An 11,893-nucleotide genomic window follows, 5' to 3' on the forward strand; every position below is an offset into this window, starting at 1 on the left:
CTTCTCTCATGATCTCTCCCTCCCCCACCTAGGAGACAGGTATGGAAAGGGGAAATGTACAGCAGATTCAGTCTCAAGAGTTCGACTGAGTAAGCCACTGTACAGGGAGCGTCTGTTAATTTAGGATCTCGGAGGATAGAACAAAGGGTGCCACCAGAAGTAGCTTTTCCAGGACACACCTGAAGGATGCTAGGCAGTACAGATCAAGCAGGATCCAGTAAAGCCAGAAGATAAGTCTGCCTGTTAGTGGACAGCCATTTTATATATTATATTATAAGAGATAGTGGGTTCTGGATATTATTCAACATGGTTATGCCCTCGAGTTAAACGCTCCAATTTTAGAGGCATTTATCTTATTCCCATGCAGGTCCCCAAAAAACAAAGTGGACATTCAAGCAACATTAAACAGGTTGCTTCAGCTGAAAGCCGTGGTACCTGTTCTGGCTCCAGAACAAGGAAAGGCAGATATTCAATTTATTTTGTGGTCCCAAAGAAAGAAAGAAAGAACATTTTAACCTGTTTTAGATCTGAAAATGGTCAACTAATCATTGAAAGTAGCATATTTCTGCAGGTAGACCCTGAAGTCAGTGATAGGATGGGTAAAAACAAAAATTGAAGTTTCTGTCTTCCCCTGATCTAGTCAAAGCATATCTCCACATCCCCATCAGGCAACATCATTAGAGATTCCTGCATTTTGCAGTCTTAGGAAAATAATTATCAAACAGGCAGTGCTCCAGAGATTAGCTGAGGGGCAAGTAAATTTAAAGTGTTATAGTATAGCTGTTGGTTGTTCTCTATTCCTACAAAAGAGATCGGGGGAGGAAATTCAGGCCTTACATTTTGGCTGGACAAAGCCAATTCAGAAGTAGGGAGTCAGTACTGTGTGCAATTCTGGTTGCCGCATCTCAAAAAAAGACATAGTTGCACTGAAGAAGGTACAGAGAAGGGCGACCAAAATGATAAAGAGGATGGAATGGCTCCCCTATGAGGAAAGGCTGAAGAGGTTAGGGCTGTTCAGCTTGGAGAAGAGACGGCTGAGAAGGTATATGATAGAGGTCTTTAAAATCATGACAGGTCTAGAATGAGTAAATATGAACGGGTTATTTACTCTTTCGGATAATAGAAGGACTAGGGGGCACTCCATGAAGTTAGCAAATAGCACATTTAAAACAAATCAGAGAAAATTCTTTTTCACTCAATGCACAATTAAGCTCTGGAATTTGATGCCAGAGGATATGGTTAGGGAAGTTAGTGTAGCTGGATTTAAAAAGGTTTGGATAAGTTCCTGGAGGGGAGAAGTCCATTAATTGCTATTAATCAAATTGACTTAGGGAATAGCCACTGCAATTATTGGCAGTAGTAACAAGGGATCTACTTAATGTTTGGGTACTTGCCAGGTACTTGTAACCTGGATTGGCCACTGTTAGAAACAGGATGCTGGGCATGAAGACCCTCGGTCTGACCCAATATGGCAACTTCTTATGTTCTTATGTGGAACCTAACATCGCGTAACTACAACGTGGATTATTTTACCCTATGTGCATCACCTTACACTTGTCCACATTACATTTCATCTATTTGGAAGCCCAGTCTTCCAGTGGGAGCACTGAAAGGAGAGGATCACCTTGCTGGTGGCTGGAAAGAATCAGTAAGTGCTGCTTCGAGAAATCTTTAAAACTTAAAATTATTGGGGAGAAGTAAATTATTGGGGTATATTATTTAGTTTGTGTGATTTGTTTAAAATAGGTAGTCAGAAAGGCCAACAACAAACAGAAGTTTGTGTGTTTGTATTTCCCATCCCTCCCACCAACCCCTAGCTCATCCTTTAATTTATAGGCAGGTGTCACTTTCACATTTTAAAAAAAATCAGCTTTTTAACTTAAACTCAGAAATTCGCCACACCTTATCAAGAGTTTGATCATTCCCTTGTAGGTCACTACCAGATATATAGTGAATACACTAATACATTAAAGGACCCTAATTGTAAATAATCCTACACCCATAGCAATCTAAAACTTAACTAAGAACTGAACAAATTTAAGATAAAGGCAGCAGTCCAGCAGCAAGAGGGGGGCCTCCCAGTCTTTTGCATCGAGTGTCACATGTATGATTTTTACCCACTGGTGAGAAATTGTACGTGTGCATCCGATGCAAAGAGCTCCTGTCTCTCAGAGAACGAGTCTGTTCACTGGAGGCTAGAGTGGCAGATTTGGAGGAGCTGAGGCAGCCAGAGAGGAATATAGATGAAACTTACAGGGACATCGTAGCCACGTCCCAACTCCAGTCTGGCACTAACATTTAAAAAGGAGATAGGGCAGCTTTTAAACTAGAACAAAGGGGAAAGCTGATAGTTGCTCAGCAGCGCATGGTTCGGAGAGAGGTATCGTCAAAGGATACTAATGTTATTGTATTTTAGCTTATGTTGAGACAGATTTTATATTTTAGATGAACTGTTTTAAAAGTTACCCTTCTATTATACGCAAATGTAGTAACTAACATTTGATTTATGTTGTAAACCGACGTGATATGTATCAACATGAATGCCGGTATACAAAAATCACTAAATAAATAAATAAATAGAGTTAGAGCATCCCAACAGAGAGATTCTAATAATAAGAAAAGTAGCCCGAGTGCCTATAATAACCCCTGTCAACTGAAAAGCAAAATGAAAATACAAACAAAAAACAGACTTTGAAATAATATGCTGAACCCCCCCCTCCAAAAAAAATTAATGCACCCCCACCCTACAAAAACAAGGGGGCCATCAATCTCATTGACCAGCCTGTATTTAAGTGGCCAGAGCGAAGGTAACATGGACGTCGAAGATTCACGTGCCCAAAACAGACCCAATTCTCTATACTTGGGTTATAAACAAATCTCTAGAATTGGGTTATACAGACCCAATTCTCTATACTTGCTTCACCCACTCTATGTTTATCCAGAATATGTTGTTCCAAATTATTTCTACCCTGTTCATTGTTTATTCCAGGTTATTTCTACCCTGTTCTTTGTAAAACAAGACTTTGTCTCTGTTAACTTTGCTGGTTGTAATGTAAACCGAAGTGTTACATAATCTTGTTAATTGAACATCGGTATATAAAAGTTATAAATAATTAAATAAATAAAATAAATATTTGTATGCTAATGTCAGAAGTCTAAGAAGTAAGTTGGGAGAATTAGAATGTATAGCAGTGAATGATGACAGACTTAATTGGCATCTCAGAGATATGGTGGAAAGAGGATAACCAATGGGATAGTGTTATACCGGGGTACCAATTATATTGCAATGAAAGAGAGAAGCATCTTGGTGGTAGAGTGACACTTTATGTCTGGGATAGCATAGAGTCCAACAGGATAAAGATCCTGCATGATACTAAATGCACAATTTAATCTTTATGGGTAGAAATCCCTTGCATTTTGGGGAACAGTATAGTGATAGGAGTATACTACTGTCCACCTGGCCAAGATGATGAGACGGATAGTGAAATGCTAAGAGAAATTAGGGAAGCTAACCAAATTGGTAGTGCAGTAATAATGGGAGATTTTAATTACCAATAAATTTAATATCAAAGGGAGTCAATATGGCAACCCAAGTATAAACTTTAACAAGAAAAGGGGCCAAAAAATTATTACTTCTAACACAAGCCTAAATGACGGTGTCAGCAAGCCTGTCGTTGTGGTTTTGGCAAAGAAACCCAACCCGTCTTCTCAATCATTCACCATCATTATTTTTTTTATGGTTAAAGTACAAATATAATACTCTCATGGTTTTAGTCTTACACTCAAAATTTGCATTAATTTAAAAAAAAAATTTTTGTTATGTATTTTTCAATTTTCTTAAAAATATATAATCAACTCTCATCCATGAGAGATATATATAAATGGCAGTCTCTTTAACAGGATGGTAAACACAGCCCAACACGGCCGGTGTTTCGCAGTGAATTGCTTCTTCAGGGGTATATGAAAATGTTGTTACAAGAGTCTTTGTTGCGATCCCGGGGCGGCCCCAGGATCGGCACTCACCCCGGCGCGGTTTCGCCGCAGGCTCCGGTCCTCCGGGGGTGCAGGGACCTCGGGCGCTGCGTTCCCGGCGCGCCCCGACCTTGCTTGGGCCTGCAGGGCCCTCTGGCACCGCGTCTCGGCCTCTGCCGCTCTGCCGGCGTCCCTCCATGGTTGACTCCGCCCCCTAGACGCGCACGCGCGGCAGGCCCCAGTTCTTAAAGGGGCCAGCGCGGGAAACCTATGCACTGCCCTCCGGATGACGTCAGACGCTCAGGGTATTTAAACCCTGCACCAAGATGCTTCCCTGCCTTGCAACGAGGTTCCCAGGTTCTCCTGACTCCAGTGCTTCATCCAGAGCTTCCCTGCACTTCCTGACTCTTGATCCTGGTTCGGCTGACGGTGATTCCTGGCTCTTGACCCTTGGACTGGCTTACGACGTTTCCCTGGCTTCTGACCCCAGTTCGGCTTACGGTGATCCTCTGGCTTCTGACCCCGGACCGGCTTACGTTGACGCTTTGGCTCCTGACCTCGGACTGGCTTACGGTGATCCCTTGGTTCCTGACCCTGGACTGGCGAGCGACGACCCCTCGGCAATTGACCTTGGACTTCATCCGATTCGACCCTCGCGGGTCCGCCTAAGTCCCAGCGGCCGGGTCCCTACAGGCTCCTCCTGGGGGGACTCCGGCTTCCAGGGTGAATCTCCTAAGTCCCAGCGGCTGAACTCCTACGAGCTCCTCTCGGGGGAGGATCGGCTTCCAGGGCGAAGATCCTCCCACTACTGGACTGGCTCCGTCGTCTCCACCTTCCTCGCCAAAGCCCTTGGTCGCATAGGGCTTCCAGAGCTCCTCCTTCGGCCAGTTCCGAGCCTGTCTTTGCCGCCTCCCGGTCGGGGCCACTGCTGCCACCATCTACAGCAACTTCTCCTCTGGTTCCGATCGGCCCAAGGGTCCACGAATCCAACAGATTGCAAGGCCATGGACCCGGCGGATCTTGCCGGCCTCAAGGCTATTCTAGGCATAGCCCAGAAGCTTCAGCAGCAACAGTCTTGCCTCGATACCCTGATGTCCACTGTCCAACGCCTGGCGGATCGAGTTGAAGGAGCCTCCGCGGCTCGCCCCGCCTCTTCCTCATCACAACTCCATGCGAGCTCCTCAGTTCCAGTACAGATGCCATCCCCGCCTCGGTACTCTGGGGATCCAAAGATGTGTCGGGGGTTTCTCAACCAGTGCTATATCCGCTTTGATCTTCTGCCTGCACAGTTCTTGACCGACCGGGTCAAGACGACCTACATTATCTCCCTTCTCGACGGGCGACCTCTAGCTTGGGCCTCCTCCCTTTGGAAACGACAAGACTCCCGCCTGAATAATCTCGTGCAGTTCGTCAAGGCCTTCCGGAGAATTTTTGATGAGCCCTCCCGTGCTTCTACGGCTGCCTCCGAACTTCTCCAGCTGAGGCAAGGCAATCGTCCCCTGGAAGAATACGCGATGGAATTCCAGACCCTTGCCACTGAATTGGCATGGGGGGAGGACAGCCTCCATGGGATATTCTTGGAGGGACTGTCTCCACGACTCCAGGACGAACTCGCTGCCCGAGATCTTCCAGACGATCTCCAAGAACTCGTGGAACTGGCCGGACGGGTGGACCGACGCATTCAGCGCCGCTTCCGGGAGCGAAGGGCCAGCCAAGGGCACGGCACTCGCCGAACCACACCACCTCGGGCCCGAGCTCCACCATCGGTGGCGGCTGTCCCTCCGCCTGAAGAGCCCATGCAATTGGGTCGCGGGCCGCAATCCGCTGAGGAGCGGAGGCGCCGTCGCGCGCAGGGTCTATGCCTCTACTGCGGTGGTAAGGGGCACTTCCTGGCTCGGTGTACAGAGCGGCCGGGAAACGGCCGAACCTAGAATCAACTGGGGAGCTGATTCTAGGCAGTACCTCTCCGGACTCCCCATGTACTGTCCCAGCGAGACTATGCCTTCCCGGCGGAGGGTTCGATACCCTGGCACTGATTGACTCGGGGTCCGGGGGGAATTTCATTCTCCGAGACCTGGTACAACAACTGCAACTTACAATAGTGCCGCAAGAGCCACCTTTGCGGGTATCATCCATACAAGGGATTCCCCTCCCAGGGACCATTACCACTCATACACAACTAGTCCAGCTTCAGGTCGGACTTCTTCATAAGGAGGAGATCTCCTTCCTTATCCTGGAGAGGTCTATTCATCCACTAGTTTTAGGTCTACCCTGGCTAAGGAAGCATTCGCCAGTAATCGACTGGTCTTCACTCCAGATAGCCTCGTGGGGGCCAGGCTGCGCCCACCATTGCCTTCCTGCTCGCCCGCTACAGACTCTCCCACTTCTGGCTACTCCCCTCACGGTACCAGCGCAGTACCAGGCCTTCCAGGATGTCTTCTCTAAAGAAAAGGCCGAATTACTCCCCGAGCATTGTCCCTTTGATTGTGCAATCGACTTGCTTCCTGATACCACGCCCCCTCGTGGGAGAGTATACCCTCTATCCTTACCAGAGACTAAGGCTATGTCCGCCTACATTAAAGAGAACTTGGACCGAGGGTTCATAAGACCTTCTAACTCCCTGGCTGGGGCCGGATTCTTCTTTGTGGCCAAAAAGGATGGGTCTCTTCGGCCCTGTATCGATTACCGGGGCCTGAACCAGATTACCCGACGAGACCGCTACCCTTTGCCTCTGATTCCGGAGCTCCTGGATCGCTTACAAGGAGCCCGCGTTTTCACCAAGCTGAACCTTAGAGGGGCGTACAACCTTGTGCGAATCCGACCTGGCGATGAGTGGAAGACCGCCTTTAACACCAGGGACGGTCATTATGAATACCTCGTCATGCCGTTCGGTCTCTGCAACGCCCCAGCGGTATTCCAGAACTTAATGAATGAGGTCCTCCGCGATCTTCTATACACCTCGGTCATCGTCTACCTCGACGACGTATTAATCTATTCCCGGAACCTTGAAGAACATCGGCAACACGTACGCCAAGTTTTGCTTAAACTAAGAGAGAACCAATTATACGCTAAGCTGGAGAAATGCCAGTTCGAGGAGGAGTCGTTGCCCTTCCTGGGTTACATCGTCTCCTCCACCGGCTTCCGTATGGACCCCGATAAGGTCGCTGCCATCCGGAACTGGCCACAGCCTGTGGGAGTAAAGGCGCTCCAGCGGTTCCTAGGGTTCGCTAACTTTTATCGCCACTTTATCCCGCGTTACTCCTCGTTAGTGGCACCATTAACGGCGCTCACACGCAAGGGAGCGGATGCACGAGTTTGGCCATCCACTGCCGTGCAGGCCTTCCAGGAGCTGAAAGAAGCCTTCCTCCAGGACACCTGTCTTCGACACCCGGACCCCTTGCGCCCATTCATCGTAGAAGTGGATGCTTCCAACATAGCCGTGGGGGCCGTCCTGTCCCAGGTCTCTAAGGATGGCAAACTTCGGCCATGCTCCTACTTCTCCCGAAAGTTTTCCCCTGCCGAGAAGAACTACGGCATCGGGGACAAGGAGCTATTGGCCATTAAGCTGGCCTTTGAAGCTTGGCGCCAGTGGTTGGAGGGGGCCCAACACCCCATTGTGGTTTACACGGACCACAAGAACTTAGAATATTTGTCCCATGCGCAAAGGCTCAACCCCAGACAGGCACGCTGGTCCCTCTTCTTTAGTCGGTTCGACTTTACTCTTCGGTACAGACCGGCGGCCAAGAATACCAGGGCGGACGCCCTGTCACGCACGACGGAGGTTGAGGAGGATTCCGAGACCCCGCAATACATATTGGATCCAGCTAAGGTCCAACTGGCAGCCACTGAACTCGCTCCTGCGGGGAGGACGGAAGTTCCAGTCCGTGCTAGAAGGAGGGTCCTAGCATGGGCTCACGACTCCCTGACGGGAGGTCATCCCGGGATCGCTCGAACTCTTCAATTACTGACGGAGTTCTACTGGTGGCCACGAGTCAAGGAGGACGTTCGTCTTTACGTACAATCCTGTCCTACATGTGCGCAGCAGAAGCCCCCGCCTGGCCGCCCCTGGGGACTCCTCCAACCACTCCCTGTACCCTCGGAGCCCTGGACCCACATCTCCACAGACTTCATCGTGGAGTTGCCTCCGTCTCAAGGGAAGACTGTGGTTTGGGTTACCCTCGACCGCTTCTCGAAGATGGCCCATTTTGTCCCGCTTGCCAAGCTGCCTACAGCTCCTGAGTTGGCCGAACTATTCATCCAGCATATCTTCCGGCTGCATGGGTTGCCTCGACATATTGCCTCGGACCGAGGGCCTCAGTTCACGGCCAAATACTGGCGGGCACTCTGCAGGAAATTTGGGGTTCAGCTAGACTTAACCACAGCATTCCACCCCCAGGGCAACGGCCAGGTTGAACGCACGAACCGTACCCTGAAGGCGTTCCTCTGGGCTTTTGTCAGTGAACAGCAAGACAACTGGGTCACGCTTCTTCCCTGGGCCGAGTTTTCCTACAATCGACATCGACACTCCGCCACGCTCCAATCCCCTTTCCGGTTGGTTTACGGGAGGGTCCCCAGACCTCCTCTACCTCTACCAGTGACTACCTCCTCACCTGCGGCGCAACTGACGGCCAGGCAGATTCACCAGCTGTGGCACACCACTCAAGAGAAGCTCCATCGTACGGCCGCCCAGTTCAAAGCCTATGCAGACAAGTCCCGACGACCCGCTCCGGTATTTCAACCCGGTTCCAGGGTTTGGCTTTCTACCAGGAACATCCAGCTCAGGATCCCCTCCATGAGGCTAGCCCCTCGCTACATTGGACCCTTCCGGGTAGCCGAACGTGTTGGCGCGGTGTCCTACCGCTTACGTCTTCCCTCTACCCTGCGCATTCATGACGTCTTCCATGTCTCCCTCCTCAAACCGGTAGTCCTCTCCCACTTTCGACCTCTGCCTCCGGAGCCCACTACGGTTGCTACTGATCCTGGAGCCACGTACACGGTTAAAGAGGTCTTGGATATCCGGTTCTGTCGCCATCGCTGGGAGTATCTTCTCTCTTGGGAGGGGTACGGTCCTGAGGAGAATTCGTGGGAGCCCTCCTCGCACATTCTGGATAAGGGTCTTCTTTACCAGTTTCACGTGACGCATCCGGACAAGCCGCGACCCCCCGGGAGGGGGCATAGGGGGAGGGGTACTGTTGCGATCCCGGGGCGGCCCCGGGATCGGCACTCACCCCGGCGCGGTTTCGCCACGGGCTCCGGTCCTCCGGGGGTGCAGGGACCTCGGGCGCTGCATTCCCGGCGCGCCCCGACCTTGCTTGGGCCTGCAGGGCCCTCTGGCACCGCGTCTCGGCCTCTGCCGCTCCGCCGGCGTCCCTCCATGGTTGACTCCGCCCCCTAGACGCGCGCGCGGCAGGCCCCAGTTCTTAAAGGGGCCAGCACGGGAAACCTATGCACTGCCCTCCGGATGACGTCAGACGCTCAGGGTATTTAAACCCTGCACCAAGATGCTTCCCTGCCTTGCAACAAGGTTCCCAGGTTCTCCTGACTCCAGTGCTTCATCCAGAGCTTCCCTGCGCTTCCTGACTCTTGATCCTGGTTCGGCTGACGGTGATTCCTGGCTCTTGACCCTTGGACTGGCTTACGACGTTTCCCTGGCTTCTGACTCCGGTTCGGCTTACGGTGATCCTCTGGCTTCTGACCCCGGACCGGCTTACGTTGACGCTTTGGCTCCTGACCTCGGACTGGCTTACGGTGATCCCTTGGTTCCTGACCCTGGACTGGCGAGCGACGACCCCTCGGCAATTGACCTTGGACTTCATCCGATTCGACCCTCGCGGGTCCGCCTAAGTCCCAGCGGCCGGGTCCCTACAGGCTCCTCCTGGGGGGACTCCGGCTTCCAGGGTGAATCTCCTAAGTCCCAGCGGCTGAACTCCTACGAGCTCCTCTCGGGGGAGGATCGGCTTCCAGGGCGAAGATCCTCCCACTACTGGACTGGCTCCGTCGTCTCCACCTTCCTCGCCAAAGCCCTTGGTCGCAAAGGGCTTCCAGAGCTCCTCCTTCGGCCAGTTCCGAGCCTGTCTTTGCCGCCTCCCGGTCGGGGCCACTGCTGCCACCATCTACAGCAACTTCTCCTCTGGTTCCGATCGGCCCAAGGGTCCACGAATCCAACAGTCTTTGCCTACAAGACCAAGAATAGTGCACTCAGTAAACTTATTATAAATTGAAAAATCAAAAAGATGACTTATCTGAACACCGGAGGCTACTGATTTCAAAATGGACTCAAGGTCTCTGTAGTCATCTTCTCGGGAGAGAGGAAACGAGGCTGACGTGGAACATCTCGTTATATACTCACGGTGTGATGTCACACAATGATGTCACTGAAATGCAAATCTTAAATGCATCATTTACCTTCAGAATGTCAAATGAAAAAACAATGGGGCGGATTTTCAGAGCCCTGCTCGCGTAAATCCGCCCAAAACCGGGCGGATTTACGCGAGCAGGGCCCTGCGCGCCGGGAAGCCTATTTTACATAGGCCTACCGGCGCGCGCAGAGCCCCAGGACTCGCGTAATTCCCGGGGTTTTCGGAGGGGGCGTGTCGGGGGGCGTGTCGGGGGCGGGCCCGAACCGCGCGGCGTTTTCGGGGCGTGTTGGGAGCGTTCCGGGGGCGTGGCTACGGCCCGGGGCGGCCCGGGGGCGTGGCCACGCCCTCCGGACCCGCCCCCAGGTCGCGTCCCGGCGCGCAGGAGGCCCGCTGACGCGCGGGGATTTACGCCTCCCTCTGGGAGGCGTAAATCCCCCGACAAAGGTAAGGGGGGGGTTTAGACAGGGCCGGGCGGGTGGGTTAGGTAGGGGAAGGGAGGGGAAGGTGAGGGGAGGGCAAAGGAAAGTTCCCTCTGAGGCCGCTCCGATTTCGGAGCGGCCTTGGAGGGAACGGGGGTAGGCTGCGCGGCTCGGCGCGCGCCGGCTATACGAAATCGATAGCCTTGCGCGCGCCGATCCAGGATTTTAGCGGATACGCGCGGCTCCGCGCGTATCTACTAAAATCCAGCGTACTTTTGTTTGCGCCTGGAGCGCAAACAAAAGTAGGCTATTCGCGCTCGTTTTAAAATCCGCCCCAATGTGTCAAATTATATCAAAGGAACACACTTAAATCAAGCTCAGTATTTAGCCCTTTTGGGCTGACAGTATCAAGATGGTAAATCTATCTCTGTTCCGATCGTAGAAGCTGTTGTTCACGATCGCCACCACGCCAATGCTCCGGTATATGATCAATGGCACAAAATGATAAATCTTCAAAACAATGATCATGTGCGGCACAATGTGTTACTAAGGGTTCATCCTCATGTAAATTCTTGATGTTGGACCGATGTTCGATCATGCGTGTCTTCAGGACCCGCTTAGTCTTTCCAATGTATACCAGGTCACATGGGCAACGAATAAGATAAACAACCATTGTGGACAAACATGAGGTCACGTACTTCAAAAAAATTGTATAACCCGAAGGTAACACAAATTTATTGCATATTGTCATTGAGGATGTACAGACGGAGCAGTTATTACATGGGTGGTGGGATCCAGAGGAAACGTCAGCCTCGTTTCCTCTCTCCCGAGAAGATGACTACAGAGACCTTGAGTCCATTTTGAAATCGGTAGCCTCCGGTGTTCAGATAAGTAAACTTTTTGATTTTTCAATTTATAATAAGTTTACTGAGTGCACTATTCTTGGTCTTGTAGGCAAAGACTCTTGTAACAACATTTTCATATGCCCCTGAAAAAGCAATTCACTGCGAAACACAGGCCGTGTTGGGCTGTGTTTACCAACCTGTTAAAGAGACTGCCATTTATATATATCTCTCATGGATGAGAGTTGATTATATATTTTTAAGAAAATTGAAAAATACATAACAAAACATTTTTTTGAAA

Source organism: Rhinatrema bivittatum, chromosome 14 (assembly GCF_901001135.1).
Source record: "Rhinatrema bivittatum chromosome 14, aRhiBiv1.1, whole genome shotgun sequence".
Taxonomy (NCBI): domain Eukaryota; kingdom Metazoa; phylum Chordata; class Amphibia; order Gymnophiona; family Rhinatrematidae; genus Rhinatrema; species Rhinatrema bivittatum.